This window comes from Salmo salar, chromosome ssa11, assembly GCF_905237065.1.
Source record: "Salmo salar chromosome ssa11, Ssal_v3.1, whole genome shotgun sequence".
NCBI classification, from domain to species: Eukaryota; Metazoa; Chordata; class Actinopteri; order Salmoniformes; family Salmonidae; genus Salmo; species Salmo salar.
Window position 1 is genome coordinate 75653196 of NC_059452.1, and position 20639 is coordinate 75673834.

A 20639-nucleotide genomic window follows, 5' to 3' on the forward strand; every position below is an offset into this window, starting at 1 on the left:
ACCAACAGTGTTTTGTGTCTTTTGAATGAATCTGTATACCAACCAGGGCCGGTATCCCAAAAGCATCTTAAGGCTAAGTTCATCGTTAGAACCTTTTGTAGGAGCATTGTTCAACCTCCAAGCTGTTTCCCAAAACCATTGTTATTAAAGTTGTACTTGAAAATGCTCGCTATCGAATGCCTGCCTCAGACCACTTGTAGCTGTGTGTGTCTTTAGATGCTTTTTTGCCATCCCGTGTCACTTTATACACAAAAGATAAACATAGAATCACATGGTTTATCCGTCGCTCTCTGGGCGCGATAACTTCAGAACAAAGTTGACTAAAGCTGCCAATGTTTGATACAAACAAGCGATGTGTAAAAATATGCTTCAAATGAAAACCGAGATGACTGTGTTAAAATATAAACAGTAAGCTTTAGGCCTATTTCATTCATATTGAAATACATTTCATGTTCAATCAATTCAGTTCTATTTTGCTACTGTCTGAAATTTGTCTCAACATATTACATGATGTGTAGCCTAACGTGCGCAATGATGTGCCAAATCGGTGATTTAGTGCATTTTTATTGGGTAAGCATTGGAATAAGACCCCTCAATATTTGCAGCCGTAGGTGGTAATATCTCTCTAGGAGCTGATCTGTCATCAGTATTTTTAAATAATTATAATATTAAAGCTACAATATGTAACTTTTTGGGCGACCGAACAGATTCACATAGAAATGTGAGTTATAGATTTGTCATTCTCATTGAAAGCAAGTCTAAGAAGCAGTAGATATGTTCTATGTGTGCTATTGCTATGCTTCCCATTCTTAAGTTTAGTTTTAGCATCTTTTACTTTCGGTTTTGTACACCAGCTTCAAACAACTTCAAATACAATATTTTTTGTTATGGAAAATATATTTGACAGTAGTTTAGATGGTACCTTGATTCCTTACACAATAACTTGTTGTTTTGTCACATAAACTGAAATTAGGCAAACCATTAATTTTATCAACCAGGAAATGGCTCTGCAATAGGTCTGTATATCTGATTGGCTGGCTGGCTGACTGCCTGACTGGTAGACTGGGCCTCTGCCAAGTCTGATAGCCATTATCACACTGGAGACTGGATGTGAATATGCTATACTTTTGGACGGACGCCAGTCTCCAAGTCTCCATGTAGGGCTCCTGAGAGAGCTGAGCTATAAGACCTACTGTAGGAGACTGGCTAGCCAAGCACAAAGTCTAGAGCTAATCTCTTTACACACTTCAATGATGTCTGAACCTGAAGATTGGAGAGGTGATGACAGAGCAGAGAGGGAGAGAGGGGGCGATGAGTTGGGATTTCTGACTTTGTTCTGCAATGGTTTGTAAGGCTTTCCTCTTGGCCTCCTCTTCACTGCCTTCCTCTCCTGTCTGTGCCAGAACCACACATACAAAAACAACCCATTCCAGAAGGTCTGAGTTCATGATTACACGGCATAGCATCACACTTCTAGAATGAGACTGCATTTTGGGGGTTTTAAACGTTGAACATGTTTTTAAACGTTTCCTTTATTGGCTACTGAGGCTTTTGCTGAAGTAACTTGCTGAAGTAACATTTATATCAAAGCTACTTATGTCAAGACTATTAAAATGATGTCAAGTTGTTGAGGCAAATCAGGTGGGTGGTGGGCTTTTAGCTTTTGTGTGTATGTGTGTGTGTTTGTGCATGTTTGATACATGTACTTATGCATATTTCTCAATAGCTTGTGTCTTGCTCAATGGCTGTACTTCAAATAATAAAATACTTAAACACATTCAAATCAAATTAAAATCTAATTTTCTTGGTCACATACACATGTTTAGCAGATGTTATTGTGGGTGTAGTGAAATGTTTGTGTTTCTAGCTCCGACAACATATACCCAATACACACAAATCTAAGTAAAGGAATGTAATTAAGAATATATAAATATTTTGATGAGCAATGTCAGAGTGGCATAGACTAAGATAACGAAGAATAGTATAGAATACAGTATATACATATGAGATGAGTAATGCAAGATATGTAAACATTATTAAAGTGACTAGTGTTCCATTTATTAAAGTGGCCAGTGATTCAAGTCTATGTATATAGGGCAACAGCCTCTAATGTGCTAGTGATGGCTATTTAACAGTCTGATGGCCTTGAGATAGAAGCTGTTTTTTCAGTCTCTCGGTCCCAGCTTTGATGCACCTGTACTGACCTCGCCTTCTGGATGATAGCGGTGTGAATAGGCAGTGGCTCTGGTGGTTGTTGTCCTTGATGATCTTTTTGGCCTTCCTGTTACATCGTGTGCTGTAGGTGTCCTGGAGGGCAGGTAGTTTGCCCCCAGGGGGCAGACCGCACCACCCTCTGGAGAGCCCTGCGGTTGTGGGCGGTGCAGTTGCCATAACTGCCGGTGATACAGCCTGACAGGATGCTCTCAATTGTGCATCTGTAAAAGTTTGTGAGGGTCTTAGGTGCCAAGCCAAATTTCCTCAGCCTCCTGAGGTTGTAGAGGCGCTGTTACGTCTTCTTCACCACACTGTCTGTGTGGGTGGAGCATTTCCGTTTGTCAGTGATATGTATGCTTAGGAACTTGAAGCTTTCCACCTTCTCCACTGCGGTCCCGTCGATGTGGATAGGAGGGTGCTCCCTTTGCTGTTTCCTGAATTCCACGATCATCTCATTTGTTTTGTTGACATTGAGTAAGAGGTTATTTTCCTGGCACCACACTCCCAGAGCCCTCACCTCCTCCATGTTGGCTGTCTCGTCATTGTTGGTAATCAAGCATACTACTGTTGTGTCAGTTGGAGGCGTGCGTGGCCACGCAGTCGTGGGTTAACAGGGAGTACAGGAGGGGGCTAAGCACGCACCCTTGTGGGGCCCCAGTGTTGAGGATCAGCGAAGTGGAGGTGTTGTTTCTTAGCTTAGGGCATCATGGCCAGGGTCAGCTGTCTGTTCTCATTGTGCAGCACATGAGCTCAAGATGGGCCCCATCACCCCCTGCTTAGTGTCCCAACCTGCCGTTCAGAGCCTGTGGCCCACACCTTCTCTCCTCCTATCCTCCTCTCCCCCTACCCCCAGCCTGGGAGTATCTTGTGATCTCATGTTGAGCTGTTTAGTCTGTTAAGGAGTATCTGTCTCTGCCTCTCTGCTATCACAGCCCATCAATCCTGTGTGAATGTGAGTCGCTGCCAGAGGAGAGGAGTTGAGGACAACTGACGGCTCTCTGATGCCTCAGAGAGCAGGAATAGCCCATTAGAGAGAGAGTTGGTCGGCCAGATCTGTTTTGGACAGTACATGTGGGGCTGTCAATGGTAATATCCAGAAAGTCACCCCTCAAACTGGTCAAACAAACCATGTCATACGGACTTTGGGAAAGACTCATCGAGACCCATCAACACCTGCCACTCTTTCCTGCGCCGCACAATGCGTGGCAAATTCAGGACTGTATAGTCTTTTACTGTAATGCAGCATATAGAGATCCACATGTACGTGTGCTTTTAAAAAACAATGCCTTCTTAGGCAGATAGTCAGAGGACAGACTGAGGATGTGGCTGGCCACACAGAACTACTGCTTTTCCAATTATATAGTACAGCAGACATCAGGCCTAATATGTAAGGTTGGTTGACAGTGAGTCTTCCTGTTTTAAGGATTAGCTGTCTGCCATTTAAAGGACTCCCCAAAAGGAAGTTGCCGCCACAACATCATTTCCTGTCCTAGAGATGAAATGCACATTTAGGTTCTACCTCCGAAGAATGGCGAAGTCTACATATACATATTCATGACTTGGGAGTGGGAATTTCCACATGGAGTTGATAAACATCAACAAATAGGCCACTGACATCTGTCAGTGTAGCTAGCTAGCATGCTAACCTTATCTAGCTAACTGGAAACCAGGTGGAAACATTTACATTTACGTCATTTAGCAGACGCTCTTATCCAGAGCGACTTACAAATTGGAAACACAGATGGAAACCACTGGCCTATCTTTAACTTCGCCATCTATTGTTATCGCCAAAGTTTTGGCATCTTCCATGAATTGTGGCCGCGAATCCACCATAGAAATAGTTCGAAAGAATAAGATGAAGCTCTGGTAATATGGATAACTATTGAAAGATAGCTGATATGCTTTTTGCTACATTGTAATGGACCCGGTACAACCTTTGGTAGGCTGCAGGCAGGCTTCGGCTGCGGTACAGCAAAGCCAAGTCAGTCCATGCTCATCGTTCTCACAGGGGAAGTCAAATGACAATGACTTTGCTCATGATCATCCACGCAAATGACGTTTGTCTATAGGTTCCTTGAATTTTCTTTTGTGGGTGCATTTTCATTATCTGGATAGACACTTGGGGTTTCTAGCTAATGTTACACCAATCAAAGCAGTGTGGAGTGTAGTGAGGCACAACTTTAGTATTCAAAACCATTCATCTTGGGACAACGGGGGGGGGTTGCAAAATGCTATCATATCACACAATTATACCATTTATAAAATGGTCAGATATATATTTTTAATACAGCCAAAAATAAGTTAAAATTGGAAGTGCAAAAACAAGTGGACACATTCAGTCACAAGGAGGAATAAATTTGCAGCTGTTTCTGATTAATAAACAATGCCATGCTGGTAATATTCAAATAAAGCCCATCCCTGAAACAAAACGTAGGCTAAAAATAATTTGTATGTCATATAATTGGAAAATACACCGGATTTACATAGACTGGCACGAAGTGGGTGGTTCGTATTTGTCACTTCAAGCCCAAATATTTTATACTTTGACTAAAACGATGACTTATTGACTAAAATCATTGTGCATCATCATGGGTAAGCTCTGGCCGTATTCTTTCAGCTTGAAAATTGTATTTCTACTGGTGTGGGCGTTTAAAGAGCTGTCTTGCGATAATTTACAGAACAATAATACACATTTTAAAAAAGTCACGAAGCTTTAACGAGAGTGACGCTAACAGTACATCTCATACACTTTTCTGAATGAACTCTCCTGAGCTAATCTAGCTTAGTTGCCATTTATTATTATTTTTCCATTGGCATGGCACGACAAGTTTACTAAAAATGACAGTTGGATAAAGCACAAACATTTCTGGCCACCAGGCTAAAGCCTTTCCTATGTATCACCACCACCAGCAGCACTAGTATGCAGTGTCTGTATTACCGTTGAGCTGGGTCCTCTTGGTGAACATGGTGGATTCCTTCCTGTCCTTCCCCTCACCAGAGGGCACCCTGGGAGATTTATGGAAGGGGGCAGAACACAGGGTCCTCTCAGAAGAGGTGGAGAGATACAGTACTGTATGTTGATTGAGCCACTTAATGATGATGTTATACAGCTGTTGTCTGCTGTCTTCCTGGCTCTTCTCCATACCGCTCTTCCCTCATATCTCATACTGTACATCTCTTTCTATATATATCTTTCACTCTCTCTCTCTCTCTTCCTACATGCACACTTCAATACCACCACTTTTTCCCCCTTCTCTTACCATGTTTGCTGATGCAGACTTGTCTTCTACGGAACAACATCTGTTTCACTTTCATTAGCGGGGAATAGAACAGGCGTGACTGGCAGTCACCCCCCTTTTCCTCACAGTAATGGTTTGATCCTTTGATTATGCTGCCGGAGGTAAGCACATGAAAATGTTCATTTTTTCTCCCTCTAGGGCACAAAATGGTAACAGAACATTTTCTTCCTTAAATACCACCAGTGGGGGCTTAACGAAGAGCATCAGGTGCCTCATATATAACCATTGTGTAAATTTCCCACTAAATTTCTGCGTGCGACATTTCTGAAAAGTCTGTACAAAAATGTTGAGATTTATAAACTTGGTGCACGCCATACATAGGGATGTTTCCTGTTAGGCTTACCCTGGCGTGACGTTTTGATAACCATGTAAATCTCTCTCGGACAAGATTACTTTCATCAATATATTCGACTCTATTTACTCTCATATTCAAAAATGCTAATTCCCATTAAAGTGGACATCTTGCAAGAGTACAAATCCCTACAAGGTCCTGCATATCATCTGTAGCTGAAAACATTGCTAAATATGTGTTGTGTCAATTTAAAACTTGCACAAGACCGTTCATATAATCATCAATTTAAAGAAATGTTGCCAATTTTTCATTACTACATTTAGCTAACATTAATAGTTAATCCAGAGATTCTTTCCTTTTCTTCGATTCGGAAGTCTTGTCCAGATCACCATGGGTTTTGTAGTTTTTTATGATAGCTACATTAGCAGCTAATCAGCATTTCATTTTTCACGGGTAAATACAGACAAATATATTGATAAAAGTCACCTTGTCCAAGAGAGATTTACACGGTTATCAAAACGTCACGCCAGGATGAGCCTACACGAAACACAGCCCTTATTTTAATTGTTTCTAATATCCCATATGGGAAAATGTTGGGGAAAACAATTGGAATTTCCCTATTTGACTGCTTGGTTTATTTTAGTTGAATGCATTAAGTTCTTCAACTGACTAGATATCCCCTTTCCCCTTCCCTTTATTTGCTGTATAATTTGGAACTATAGGCATTAGGACACGTCAAGCAAAAGACAAATTGTTGTCCAATATTTCATTTATCAATAGGTTATTGGGTTTATATGTCCTGCCTTGGTATAGGCTCTGAGATTAAATAGGCAATGATGTCGCACTCCTTTTGCACAGCAATACTGTTGCCTACCAATACTGTCATACCCTACCAGTCTATTTACTGTATTGATGGAATGTTTTAATCTTTAACAGTAAATTATGCTCTATCTGGAAAAGGAGCGTGTCAGTTCCTGAAAGAGTAAACAATGGCAAATTGTCATGGACCTGTCAGCAGAGTATTTGAATTCAACAATGTTTTTCATCAGCTTTTCTCCCAACCTAAATATGGTGGACTGCCTGTGAATTCTGAAACTTTGTAGTGCTGGCTACTCCAAAAAATGCATGGTAAGTTTTTGTATGGCTCCTTCGGGAATATTAACCCATCACCGCCAGAGAAGGTGAGGAATATATTCTGCAATGGTTAGGATAATAAAATTAATTGGAAAAATATTCCTATGTCTAATTACGGTATAAGATTCCAATGTCTTATTATTTTAGATTCTAAAAATGAAACACAGATTTGCGCTTTTCTCATTAATGGCAAATGTTTGCATTCTTGTTAATATGTTTTCCTGGTTTTTTTATTTTTATGAATAAGCTTTTCATCATACCCCCCATTTGCACAAAGTACTTGCCAGCTTGTAATACAATATTTCAACCACTAGCAGATGTGCACTAGCACAGATGTGCACTAAAGTTTCTCACATGATGTTTACTTTTTATAAATGCCAACTTTTGTGTGAAAACTGGTCCACACACATTTTGGGGTATATTTTGTAAGTACGCACAGTTTATAAATCCTTAGTGGTTTAATAAGTGTGTGAGAATGTTTTTCAGCTCCCAGTGTTTCAACTACAACTGAGAATCTTAATCCTTAACAATACATGGTCAGCTGGTTTTCATTGTGCCCCAGGCCAGCCCAATAATGAATAAACATTTGATAAATAAACATAATTGGAGGAGAAGTTCACTTTCCCCTGCCCCCCAGCTGTAAACAAGGTACTGATTGGATGCAGCTGGATCACACCTGGCTAAGCTTATCACATGACTCTTTATGACTCTGTCCACCATTAATTACTTTGTGTTGAGCTTTAGCTTGAACAACAAGGTTCTTGCTGCAGCCCTCCAGGAGCGCCCATACCCTATCCCTCCCGATGGCCTCCAAAGCATGTGGTGTGGTGTGTGTGTGTGTTCAGCAAAGACATGAAGTGTCTGAGAGGAATGCCCTAGAGTGTGAGAATCTCTCTCTCCCATGCAAGGGCCTGGATATATCTCCCCAGGACAAAGTGTAAACAAAGGTGATTTATTATATTGACAAGATAGTCAAGTGACCGCTCTAACAATGGAAATACATGTCCTCAAAGATTGAAGGCAGGTGGGAAGAGGCGAGATCAGGTGGGACCATTCTTGCCAATGAGAGGGAAGATACGTGTGTGAACAACAGTTACTAATTTGTTTTTCTCAAAGTTGCCGCAATGCCATGTGCATCCATTTATACAGTATCAGTAAATTTGTAACAGCCTAAACATTGATACTTCTATTCAATCAAATAAGCTTGGGGCCAAGCTTCTGGCCGTCCAGGACCTATATACTAGGTGGTGTCAGAGGAAAGCCCAAAAAATTGTCAAAGACTCCAGTCACCCAAGTCATAGATTGTTCTCTCTGTTACCGCACAGCAAGCGGAACCGGAGCGTCAAGTCTAGGTCCAAAGGGCTCCTTAACAGCTTCTACCCCCAAGCTATAAGAAGGCTGAACAATTCATCGAACCTTGTTATTGTTATGTCATTTTATTGTTTTACTTTTTATTAGATTTTTTACTTTGATTTATTTAGTATTTCTTGAACTGCATTGTTGGTTAGGGGCTTGTAAGTAAGCATTGCATGGTACGGTCAACACCTGTTGTTTTTGGCGCATGTGACAAATACAATCTGATTTGATTTGTAAATCGACATCCATACAAAAAAAGGCTTATCTCACGTGGACAGATTTTTGGCGGAGTAAACAATGCCCTTCACCCTTTCATCAGCCTCTCTTTAAAAGGATTTGGCCATGCAGTTCAGATGAAGGGGCAGGGCCGGGAGGGATAGGGTACCGTAAGATTGATGTGTTGGCATAAAGCCAGGTCTTAGTGAACTCCTTTTAATTCAATTGTTCACACATTAAAACATGCCTGAGGCAACCTCATAGTTTCCATCAAGAGACAGTGGAATTCGTTTGAACCATCGTAAATCCCAAGCATGGGTTCTGTCTCCACATACCTACTGTAATATCACTATATGCTATCTGAAGCTGCTCTAGTTCTCATCAGATGTAAACATTTTAGGCTAAATGAAATCTAAGATGATACTATCGCAACATGTGGACTTCATCTCAAAGAGAGTGAATTAGCTATTGTATATCTGGGCCGCTCATTTGTGGCTATATGCCATTATGAACTGTCCTGACCCAAAATCAGATGTTAAACAAACTAATTTCAGACTAACTTGAACCTTGCTCCAATTTGACCTGCCAGCAGAAAGAAGTGACACGGCCATTACTCAAATGTATGGCTTTGTTAGTGTTTCTGGTTACCAAACAGATTGTGCGTGCGCCTCTTACAGTGCCTTCAGAAAGTATTCACACCTTGTTTTACAACCTGAATTTGAAATGGATTAAATTTAGATTTTGTTGTCACTGGCCTGTAAACAATACCCCAAAATGTCAAAGTAGAATTATGTTTTTCATTTTTTTAAATGAAAGCTGTGTCTTGAGTCAATAAGGATTCAACCACTTTGTAATGGCAAGCCTAAATAAGTTCAGGAGTAAATATTTGCTGAACAAGTCACATAATAAGTTGCATGGACTCACTATGTGTGCAATAATACTGTTTAAGATTATTTTTTTAATGACTACCTCATCTCTGTACCCCACAGATACAATTATCTGTAAGGTCCCTCAGTCGAGCAGTGAATTTTAAACACAGATTCTACCACAAAGACCAGGGAGGTTTTCCAATGCCTCGCAAAGAAGGGCATCTACAGTGGCTCCTCAATTAAAAGTTTTGAGATTATGCTGCGGGATTTAGAGGTAATTTCTGGTTTAGTACGTTACCCTGCGTCACTGCTTCATTTTTCCAGACAAGTGCAAGGGAGAGTTAGAGCAATGATTATGCTTTTGGAAGCTGTATATATTTTTTCTATTATATTCCATGATATTCTTGAGATATATGTGTTGACTGAATATAAGCAGCAAGTGATGAAGGCCAGCATCCCAGAGTCGCCTCTTCACTGTTGACTTTGATACTGGTGTTCTTTAGAGCCAGTTTGCGCTGTTCTGTGAAGGGAGAAGTGCACAGTGTTTTACGAGATCTTCAGTTACTTGGAAATTTCTCGCATGGAATAGCCATAATTGCTCAGAACAAGAATAGACTGACCCACAAATGCTGATACTCCAGATACTCAACTAGTCTAAAGAAGGCCAGTTTTATTGCTTCTTTAATCAGAAAAACAGTTTTCAGCTGTGCTAACATAATTGCAAAAGGGTTTTCTAAGGATCAATTAGCCTTTTAAAATTATAAACTTTTAGTTAGCTAACACAACGTGCAATTGGAACACAGGAGTGATGGTTGCTGATAATGGGCCTCTGCACGCCTATGTAGATATTCCATTAAAAATCAGCCGTTTCCAGCTCTATAGTCATTAACAACATTAACAATGTCTACACTGTATTTCTGATGCATTTGATGTTATTTTAATGGACCAAAAAATTGCTTTTCTTTCAAAAACAAGGACCCCAAACTTTTGAACGGTAGTGTATATTTATATAATATGTCTTACAGAGCCTTTCCATAAGTCCACTCAAGTTTCTTCAACTGTCTTTTGACTGTGATTAGAGCGATGTAGATGTTGTGCCGTGATGCCAGCAGGTTCAGACTGCATTTGCCGATCGCCCATCATCTTCAATCATCACTGAGTAGATGGCTTGAATTGTCTCGCTGGAAATTGAGTACAATTGAAAAAAAATGACCAGCAGGGTCAAATAATATTAACAGTGGTTATAGAGGGTGCAACCGGTCAGCACCTTCGGAGTAAATGTCAGTTGGCTTTTCATAGCCGAGCATTCAGAGGTCAAGACAACAAGTGCATGTGAGAGAGAGAGAGAGAGCGAGAGAGAGGAACAAAACACACACAGTAACGCATGGAATACAGCAATAAGAATGTCAGTTTAATATGCAGTGCAGATCACCTCCTATTACCCTTCTCAGAGTTTTAAGAATTGTGTGTGTTCAATTATTTGTGACATTGTGGCATTTAAAGCATATTGAAGATGTCAGAGCAGCTCACAGATCACTGCACCTGTACATAGCCCATCTATAAATAGCCCAAACAACTACCTCTTCCCCTACTGTATTTATTTATTTATTTTGCTCCTTTGCACACCAGTATTTCTACTTTGCACACTCATCTACTGTCAAATCTACCATTCTAGTGTTTTAATTGCTATATTGTATTTACTTCGCCACCATGGCCTATTTCTTGCCTTTACCTCCCTTATCTCACCTCATTTGCTCACATTGTATATAGACTTATTTTTCTACTGTATTATTGACTGTATGTTTGTTTTACTCCATGTGTAACTCTGTGTTGTTATATGTGTCGAACTGCTTTGCTTTATCTTGGCCAGGTCGCAGTTGTAAATGAGAACTTGTTCTCAACTTGCCTACCTGGTTAAATAAAGGTGAACTAAATAAAACTATTTTTTTTAAATAAAAAGATAGGAGCAGTAGGATTTGAAGCAATAGTGTGTCAATTATTTCAGGACCGTTTCTCGCTGCTCTGAGACAAGCATGGGGACTGGTCTTGATAAATCAATGAGATTTTTATTTTCACTGAATCTCCGTTGGGTATTGATTAGACTACAATTACGGTGTGGAAATGTTAGGATTATTTTGCTCTTAGTACTGTAGCCTACTCCCGACCAGTCACGTTGTACAGCGCGATATTTGGTAATACTGCCGTCCCCTAGTTGGAGTGGGGAGTTGTCGACGATAATTTACCTCATTGACCCTCCGGAGGACCATGAAGGGCCCCACAAACTGGAACCATTTTACATTTACATCATTTAGCAGACGCTCTTATCCAGAGCGACTAACAAATTGTGATATCCAGTGGAACAACCACTTTACAATAGTACATCTATATCTTTTTTTGGGGGGGGTTAGAAGGATTACTATATCCTATCCCAGGTATTCCTTAACCTGTTGGGGTAGGGGGCAGTATTGACACGGCCGGATAAAAAACGTACCCGATTTAATCTGGTTACTACTCCTGCCCAGTAACTAGAATATGCATATAATTATTGGCTTTGGATAGAAAACACCCTAAAGTTTCTAAAACTGTTTGAATGGTGTCTGTGAGTATAACAGAACTCATATGGCAGGCAAAAACCTGAGAGGATTCTATATGGGAAGTGGCCTGTCTGACAAGTTGTTGTTCATCTTGGCTCTTTTTATTGAAGACTGAGGATCTTTGCTGTAACGTGACACTTCCTACGGCTCCCATAGGCTCTCAGAGCCCGGGAAAAAGCTGAATGATATCGAGGCAGCCCCAGCCTGAAACACATTATCGCTTTTGGCAAGTGGCCGATCAGAGGACAATAGGCTTAGGCGCGTGCCCGAGTCGACCCCATGCTTTATTTTCTTTCGTCTGCTTACCTAAATGCAGATACCCGGTCGGAATATTATCGCTTTTTTACGAGAAAAATGGCATAAAAATGGATTTTAAACAGCGGTTGACATGCTTCGAAGTACAGTAATGGAATATTTAGACATTTGTCACGAAATGCGCCATGCTCGTCACCCTTCTTTACCCTTTCGGATAGTGTCTTGAACGCACGAACAAAACGCCGCTATTTGGATATAACAACGGATTATTTGGGACCAAACCAACATTTGTTATTGAAGTAGAAGTCCTGGGAGTGCATTCTGACGAAGAACACCAAAGGTAATAACATTTTTCTTATAGTAAATCTGACTTTGGTGAGTGCTAACCTTGCTGGGTGTCTAAATAGCTAGCCCTGTGATGCCGGGCTATCTACTTAGAATATTGCAAAATGTGCTTTCACCGAAAAGCTATTTTAAAATCGGACATATCGAGTGCATAGAGGAGTTCTGTATCTATAATTCTTAAAATAATTGTTATGCTTTTTGTGAACGTTTATCGTGAGTAATTTAGTAAATTCACCGGAAGTGCGGTGTTCTGAACTAGTTCTGAACGTCACATGCTAATGTAAAAAGCTGGTTTTTGATATAAATATGAACTTGATTGAACAAAACATGCATGTACTGTATAACATAATGTCCTAGGTGTGTCATCTGATGAAGATCATCAAAGGTTAGTGCTGCATTTAGCTGTCTTCTGGGTTTTTGTGACATTATATGCTAGCTTGAAAAATGGGTGTCTGATTATTTCTGGCTGGGTACTCTCCTGACATAATCTAATGTTTTGCTTTCGTTGTAATGCCTTTTTGAAATCGGACAGTGTGGTTAGATTAACGAGAGTCTTGTCTTTTTGAGAAATTGAAGTAATAGCATTTCTAAGGTATTTGAATAACGCGCCACAGGATTCCACTGGCTGTTACGTAGGTGGGACGATTTCGTCCCGCCGGCCCTAGAGAAGTTAAAGAGGTGGGGTTTCAGGTGTCTACGGAAGGTGGTGATTGACTCCGCTGTCCTGGCGTCGTGAGGGAGCTTGTTCCACCATTGGGGTGCCAGAGCAGCGAACAGTTTTGACTGGGCTGAGCGGGAACTGTGCTTCCGCAGCATTAGGGGGGCTAGCAGGCCAGAGGTGGATGAACGCAGTGCCCTTGTTTGGGTGTAGGGCCTGATCAGAGCCTGAAGGTACGGAGGTGCCGTTCCCCTCACAGCTCCGTAGGCAAGCACCATGGTCTTGTAGCAGATGCGAGCTTCAACTGGAAGCCAGTGGAGTGTGCAGAGGAGCGGGGTGACGTGAGAGAACTTGGGAAGGTTGAACACCAGACGGGCTGCGGAGTTCTGGATGAGTTGTAGGGGTTTAATGGCACAGGCAGGGAGCCCCGCCAACAGGGAGTTGCAGTAATCCAGACGGGAGATGACAAGTGCCTGGATTAGGACCTGCGCCGCTTCCTGTGTAAGGCAGGGTCGTACCCTGCGAATGTTGTATAGCATGAACCTACAGGATCGGGTCACTGCCTTGATGTTAGCGAAGAACGACAGGGTGTTGTCCAGGGTCACGCCGAGGCTCTTAGCACTCTGGGAGGAGGACACAATGGAGTTGTCCACCGTGATGGTGAGATCATGGAAAGGGCAGTCCTTCCCCGGGAGGAAGAGCAGCTCCGTCTTGCCGAGGTTCAGCTTGAGGTGGTGATCCGTCATCCACACTGATATGTCTGCCAGACATGCAGAGATGCGATTCGCCACCTGATTATCAGAAGGGGGAAAGGAGAAGATTAATTGTGTGTCGTCTGCGTAGCAATGATAGGAGAGACCATGTGAGGATATGACAGAGCCAAGTGACTTGGTGTATAGCGAGAATAGGAGAGGGCCTAGAACTGAGCCCTGGGGGACACCAGTGGTGAGAGCACATGGTGCGGAGACGGATTCTCGCCACGCCACCTGGTAGGAGCGACCTGTCAGGTAGGATGCAATCCAAGAGTGAGCCGCGCCGGAGATACCCAACTCGGAGAGGGTGGAGAGGAGGATCTGATGGTTCACAGTATCAAAGGCAGCAGATAGGTCTAGAAGGATGAGAGCAGAGGAGAGAGAGTTAGCTTTAGCAGTGCGGATAGCCTCCGTGACACAGAGAAGAGCGGTCTCAGTTGAATGACCAGCCTTGAAACCTGACTGATTTGGATCGAGAAGGTCATTCTGAGAGAGATAGCAGGAGAGCTGGCCATGGACGACACGTTCAAGAGTTTTGGAGAGAAAAGAAAGAAGGGATACTGGTCTGTAGTTGTTGACATCGGAGGGATCAAGTGTAGGTTTTTTGAGAAGGGGTGCAACTCTCGCTCTCTTGAAGATGGAAGGGACGTAGCCAGCGGTCAAGGATGAGTTGATGAGCGAGGTGAGGTAAGGGAGAAGGTCTCCGGAAATGGTCTGGAGAAGAGAGGAGGGGATAGGTTCAAGCGGGCAGGTTGTTGGGCGGCCGGCCGTCACAATACGCAAGATTTCATCTGGAGAGAGAGGGGAGAAAGAGGTCAAAGCATAGGGCAGGGCAATGTGAGCAGGACCAGCGGTGTCGTTTGACTTAACAAACGAGGATCGGATGTCGTCGACCTTCTTTTCAAAATGGTTGACGAAGTCATCCGCAGAGAGGGAGGAGGGGTGGGAGGGGGAGGAGGATTCAGGAGGGAGGAGAAGGTGGCAAAGAGCTTCCTAGGGTTAGAGGCAGATGCTTGGAAGTTAGAGTGGTAGAAAGTGGCTTTAGCAGCAGAAACAGAAGAAGAAAATTTAGAGAGGAGGGAGTGAAAAGATGCCAGGTCCGCAGGGAGGCTAGTTTTCCTCCATTTCCGCTCGGCTGCCCGGAGCCCTGTTCTGTGAGCTCGCAATGAGTCGTCAAGCCATTGAGCAGGAGGGGAGGACCGAGCCGGTCGGGAGGATAGGGGACATAGAGTCAAAGGATGCAGAAAGGGAGGAGAGAAGGGTTGAGGAGGCAGAATCAGGAGATTGGTTGGAGAAGGGTTGAGCAGAGGGAAGAGATGATAGGATGGAAGAGGAGAGAGTAGCAGGAGAGAGAGAGCGAAGGTTGCGACGGCGCAATACCATCTGAGTAGGGGCAGAGTGAGTAGTGTTGGAGGAGAGCGAGAGGGAAAAGGATACAAGGTAGTGATCGGAGACTTGGAGGGGAGTTGCAGTGAGATTAGTAGAAGAACAGCATCAAGTGAAGATGAGGTCAAGCGTATTGCCTGCCTTGTGAGTAGGGGGGGACAGTGAGAGGGTGAGGTCAAAAGAGGTGAGGAGTGGAAAGAAGGAGGCAGAGAGAAATGAGTCAAAGGTAGACGTAGGGAGGTTAAAGTCACCCAGAACTGTGAGGGGTGAGCCATCCTCAGGAAAGGAACTTATCAGGGCGTCAAGCTCATTGATGAACTCTGCAAGGGAACCTGGAGGGCGATAAATGGTAAGGATGTTAAGCTTGAATGGGCTAGTGATTGTGACAGCATGGAATTCAAAGGAGGAGATAGACAGATGGGTCAGGGGAGAAAGAGAGAATTTCCACTTGGGAGAGATGAGGATTCCAGTGCCACCACCCCGCTGACCAGATGCTCTCGGGGTGTGCGAGAACACGTGGTCAGACGAGGAGAGAGCAGTAGGAGTAGCAATGTTTTCTGTGGTAATCCATGTTTACGTCAGCGCCAAGAAGTCGAGGGACTGGAGGGTAGCATAGGCTGAGATGAACTCTGCCTTGTTGGCCGCAGACCGGCAGTTCCAGAGGCTGCCAGAGACCTGGAACTCCATGTGGGTCGTGCGCGCTGGGACCACCAGGTTAGAGTGGCAGCGGCCATGCGATGTGAAGCGTTTGTATGGCCTGTGCAGAGGGGAGAGAACAGGGATAGACCGACACATAGTTGATAGGCTACAGGAGAGGCTACGCTAATGCAAAGGAGATTGGCATGAAAAATTAACTAAACAACTGGGGAAGCGAGAGAGCAGGGCCTCCCTCACTAACAAATCACTGAAACACTAAAACATAACTTTTCTAGCTACCACTAGAAATGAAAATTGATGTAAACTACAGTGGTTCAATGTTTCCAGGAATAGGCTCAAACTTAGTTTATTCCGCTAGATAACTTGGTACAGTATTCTTCCGTGAAAACCCACCTAGTGCACCGTGTCCTATGACGCCGTAGCTAACTAGCATGCTAGCATCCTATAACCACTCGTCCACTGCAGGGGCCTCGGTCTGGCTTGGAGTCCACAGGCCTGCTGGTATCCCAGGACACACTGGAAGGGAATGAGCACGGTGGAGGAGTGCCGGAGGGAGTTCTGGGCGTAAACCGCCCAGGGAAGGAACCCCCTGTCGGTCCTGGCAGTGACTCCTTAGGAACTTCCCCAGAGGGATACAACGGCAGGATTTAGAAAATCTGGCAATAACAATAATAGTGGCAAAACCATCAGAAAGGGTGAGTTTTGAAGTCTATGGACAGATGTGACCAAGGCTGCTGAGGCACAGGAAGGGGAAGTAGTTTCCCTGCTGGAGCGTGGCGGGGAGATTTGTATTGGGCACATACAGAACACATACAGAGTTGACATATTGGGCAATGTCCTTCGCCAAGGTGCGCCACCAGTACTTGTCGGAGAGGGATTGGATGGTGCGGGTGATACCTGGGTGTCCAGCGGCGAGGGATGTGTGTGCCTAGGTCAACAGCCGATCTCTTACCCCGTGGGGACATAGATGCATTCTGGAGGGCAGGTAGCAGGAGCAGGTTCCCTCTCCAGAGCCTGGCAGATGTCCACATCTACGTCCCAAAACACGAGGATAACGATACGGGAGGACAGATTGATGAGCTGGAGGGCACTCACAGGACCCTCCACCAAAGTGTAACCCCAGGGTATGGGAAAGCAGCCCTCCGGCATCCTGGTGCCCAGGCGGTGATTCTCATCCTCAACCAGGAGATGGTGGGGTTATGACGTTGGAGCCACGGAAGGCCTAGGATGACTTTGTGTACGGGTGCGGTGATGAGGAAGGGAAGGCTTTTCATTGTGCATAGGTCCCACAGTGAGGGTGAGTGCTGCTGTGATGTGTATAATTGTGCCGGATCCCAATGGTCACGTATCCAGAGCTTGAACTGGAAGTGGAGAGTGGGCATGAAGTTATGTTCAGGGAGGAGGTGAGAGCCTGGTCGATGAAATTCCCTGCGGCACCAGAGTCCACTAGAGCTGTAGAGACAACACCTGAGGGACAGCCTGCCAGTGAAGTGGGAACCAGAAAGGTTTTGGCGGAAAACGATAATGGAATTCTCACGCCTACCCTGGGAGACGGAAGATCACGGAGCCGACCCTCTGCCCTAGTGGACCTCAGGTTGTGACGCACAGGACACCGCTGAAGCCCCTCCTGGCCACAATAGGGACAGAGCCCCGGATGTCTCCGGCGACGCCGCTGAGAAGTGTGGCCCCTACCTCCATGAGTTCAGGCTCTGCCTCTGGACAGCCAAAGGAGGGAGGCGTGGTGAGGTGGGCACCGGCCCTCTTGAAGAAGGTTATCCAGACAGATAGCCATAGCGATGAATGCGTCCAAGGATAGGTTGACATGCCGACACGCCAACTCCGTCTGAATATATTTGCACAGTCCTCTCCGGAATAGAGTGCAGAGCGTCGGCTCATTCCGGCCGCTGGAGGCTGCCACGGTCCAAAAGGTGAGGGCATACTCCGCAGCGGTCTGAGCACCCTGCCGGAGCTGGAGAAGTCACTCACCTCCCTCTCTGCCCTCTGGAGGATGGTCGAAGACCGCCCTGAACAGAGCCATGACTCTCTAATAGGGACCCAGCTCCTCCTCTCTTCTCTCCCAGACGGCCGTAGCCCACTCCAAACGCCCGCCCAGTCAGCAGGGAAATGACCGTGGCAATATCGGACCTCTTGGTGGTGGGTGGCTCCCGTCTGATAGGTGAAATAGTGGGAGCACTGGAGTAGGAAACAATGGCATTTCGATAGTGTACCGACATACTTCTCCGGAAGGGACAGTCGGGCATCTCTGACCTGGGTGGACGGCGGGTAGGCTGCGGGACTGGCTCACTGTGACGACCCGTGGTAGGATGCCCTCTGATAAGGGTATGGAAAGCCTCGCTGGGTGTGTCGAGGCGGTGGAGAAAGCAAAGGACTTCCTCCATGGCCGTACCCAGTTGCGCCAGCTGGTCGTGGTGTTGGTGGAGTAGATGACCCTGTTCCTTGACCGTCTGGAAATGGTTTTATCCTCTGCTGCTTCCATATTATGAGGTAGTATTCTGTAACGTAATATGCCGGGAGTCAGGAAGCAGGTGCAGAAGGTGAGTTTAATAATGAAACAATGCAGATTACCAGAAAATGAGAAGTGTACAGAACGTGAGAGAAAACAATGCTACCTAGTGATTGCTGTCTACTGAGGGCTAAATAAAGGGGAGTAATCAAGGAGATAATGATGTCCAGGTGTGTCTAATAATGGGGAGAAGGTGTGCGTGATAAATCAAGTCAAAATCAAATCAAACTTTATTTGTCACATGCGCCGAATACAAGTGTAGACCTTACCGTGAAATGCTTACTTACAAGCCCTTAACCAACAGTGCAGTTCAAGAACAGTTAAGAAAATATTTACCAATAAACTAAAGTAAAAAATAATAAAAGTAACACAATAAAATAACAATAACGAGGCTATATACAGGGGTTACCGGTACCAAGTCAATGTGCGGGGGTACAGGTTAGTCGAGGTAATTTGTACATGTAGGTAGGGGTCAAGTGACTATGTATAGATAGTAAACAGCAAGTAGCAGCAGTGTACAAAACAAATGGAGGGGAGGGTGTCAATGTAAATAGTCCGGTGGCCATTTGATTAATTGTTCAGCAGTCTTATGGCTTGGGGGTAGAAGCTGTTAAGTCCTAGACTGGGCGCCCCGGTAGCGCTTGCCGTGTGGTAGCAGAGAGAACAGTTTATGAGTTGGGTGACTCGAGTCTTTGACAATTTTTTGGGCTTTCCTCTGACACCACCTATTATATAGGTCCTGGATGGCAGGAAGCTTAGTAAAATAGTAATTTTAGTACTCGAGTTCAATATCATTTATTGTGGCAGAACCTAAAACAATTGTTCTGTTCTGTTCCCTAAATATAGATTCCCCATGTCGGAAATGGTAAAAAAAAAATCCCAATTACAAATATTTTTTAAACTTTTTTTTGTAACATTTTTTTTTCACCCCCACTTTCAGATGAAGTCAGGGCAAGGACTTATGTTATGTTACAAATAATCAGAATAGAGCTAAGTACAGGCAAAATGCTAGAGGAAAACCTGGTTCTGTCTGCTTTCCAACAGACACTGGGAGACCAATTCACCCTTCAGCAGGACAATATCCTAAAACACAAGGCCAAATATACACTGGCTTACCAAGATGGCATTGAATGTTCCTGAGTGGCCTAGTTAAAATGTTGACTTAAATCGGCTTGAAAATCTATGGCAAGACTTGAAAATGGCTGTCTAGCAGTGATCAACAACCTTCTTGACAAGGCTTGAAGGATTTTTTAAGGAATAATGTGCAAACATTGTACAATACATGTGTGCAAAGCACTTAGAGACTTACCCAGAAACACTCACAGCTGTAATCGCTGCCAAAGTTGATTCTAATGTGCACTGACTGATATCTAATCAAGATATATTAGTGTTTTAATTTTCACAGATTATTTTTTACAAATGTTAGAATTCTTTTCTCCCAGTTTGACATTACAGAGTATTTTGTGTATCGATGACAAAAAAAATGACAACTAAATCAATTTGAATCCCACTTTGTAAGACAACAAAATGTGGGAAAAGTACAGGGGTGTGAATATTTTGTGAAGGCACTGTATGTATGTGTGTGTGTGTGTGTGTGTGTGTGTGTGTGTGGACCAGTGGAATGCTGGAATGCTGACTGACACCAGATAGGATTATGGTCCTTCAGCTCCATTCCCGAGGGCAAGACAGTGTGACCATATACTGTATCTAACGCTGACTCTCCTGATGATATATGTCTGGTACTGTTCTAGGGGTGCAGAAGGGCCTCATTCAACTCAGAGGGGCTGACAGGCATACAGTAGATACGGGTGGGGGAAAAGGTTTGTGTCTGTGGCTGAGTAATAGATAGTGGCTGGTTAATTAAGGTCCAGTGCTAACCTTTTGCAGGTGTTGATTGATTCGGGCATATACATTGTCTCGGTCCTTCAGCGTTGAAATGACAGTCACCGGGTAGGCTACTGTAGCGCCACCATTAGCGGCGTTGGTAGAAAGCGGATGTTTCTGGTTTTCAGGGATACAGTATTTTCAACCTAACCTCCATTTCCCCGGTCTTTCCACACCTTCTACGTTAGGTTATTGTAGCAATGG

General features: G+C 44.0%; 1 protein-coding gene across 1 annotated transcript in view; it reads left to right on the forward strand.

Annotated features, from left to right (window-relative positions):
• LOC106563133 (collagen alpha-1(I) chain) overlaps nucleotides 1-20639 on the forward strand; it is a 143542-nt gene that overhangs the window by 27779 nt on the left and 95124 nt on the right. The window lies entirely within an intron of this gene.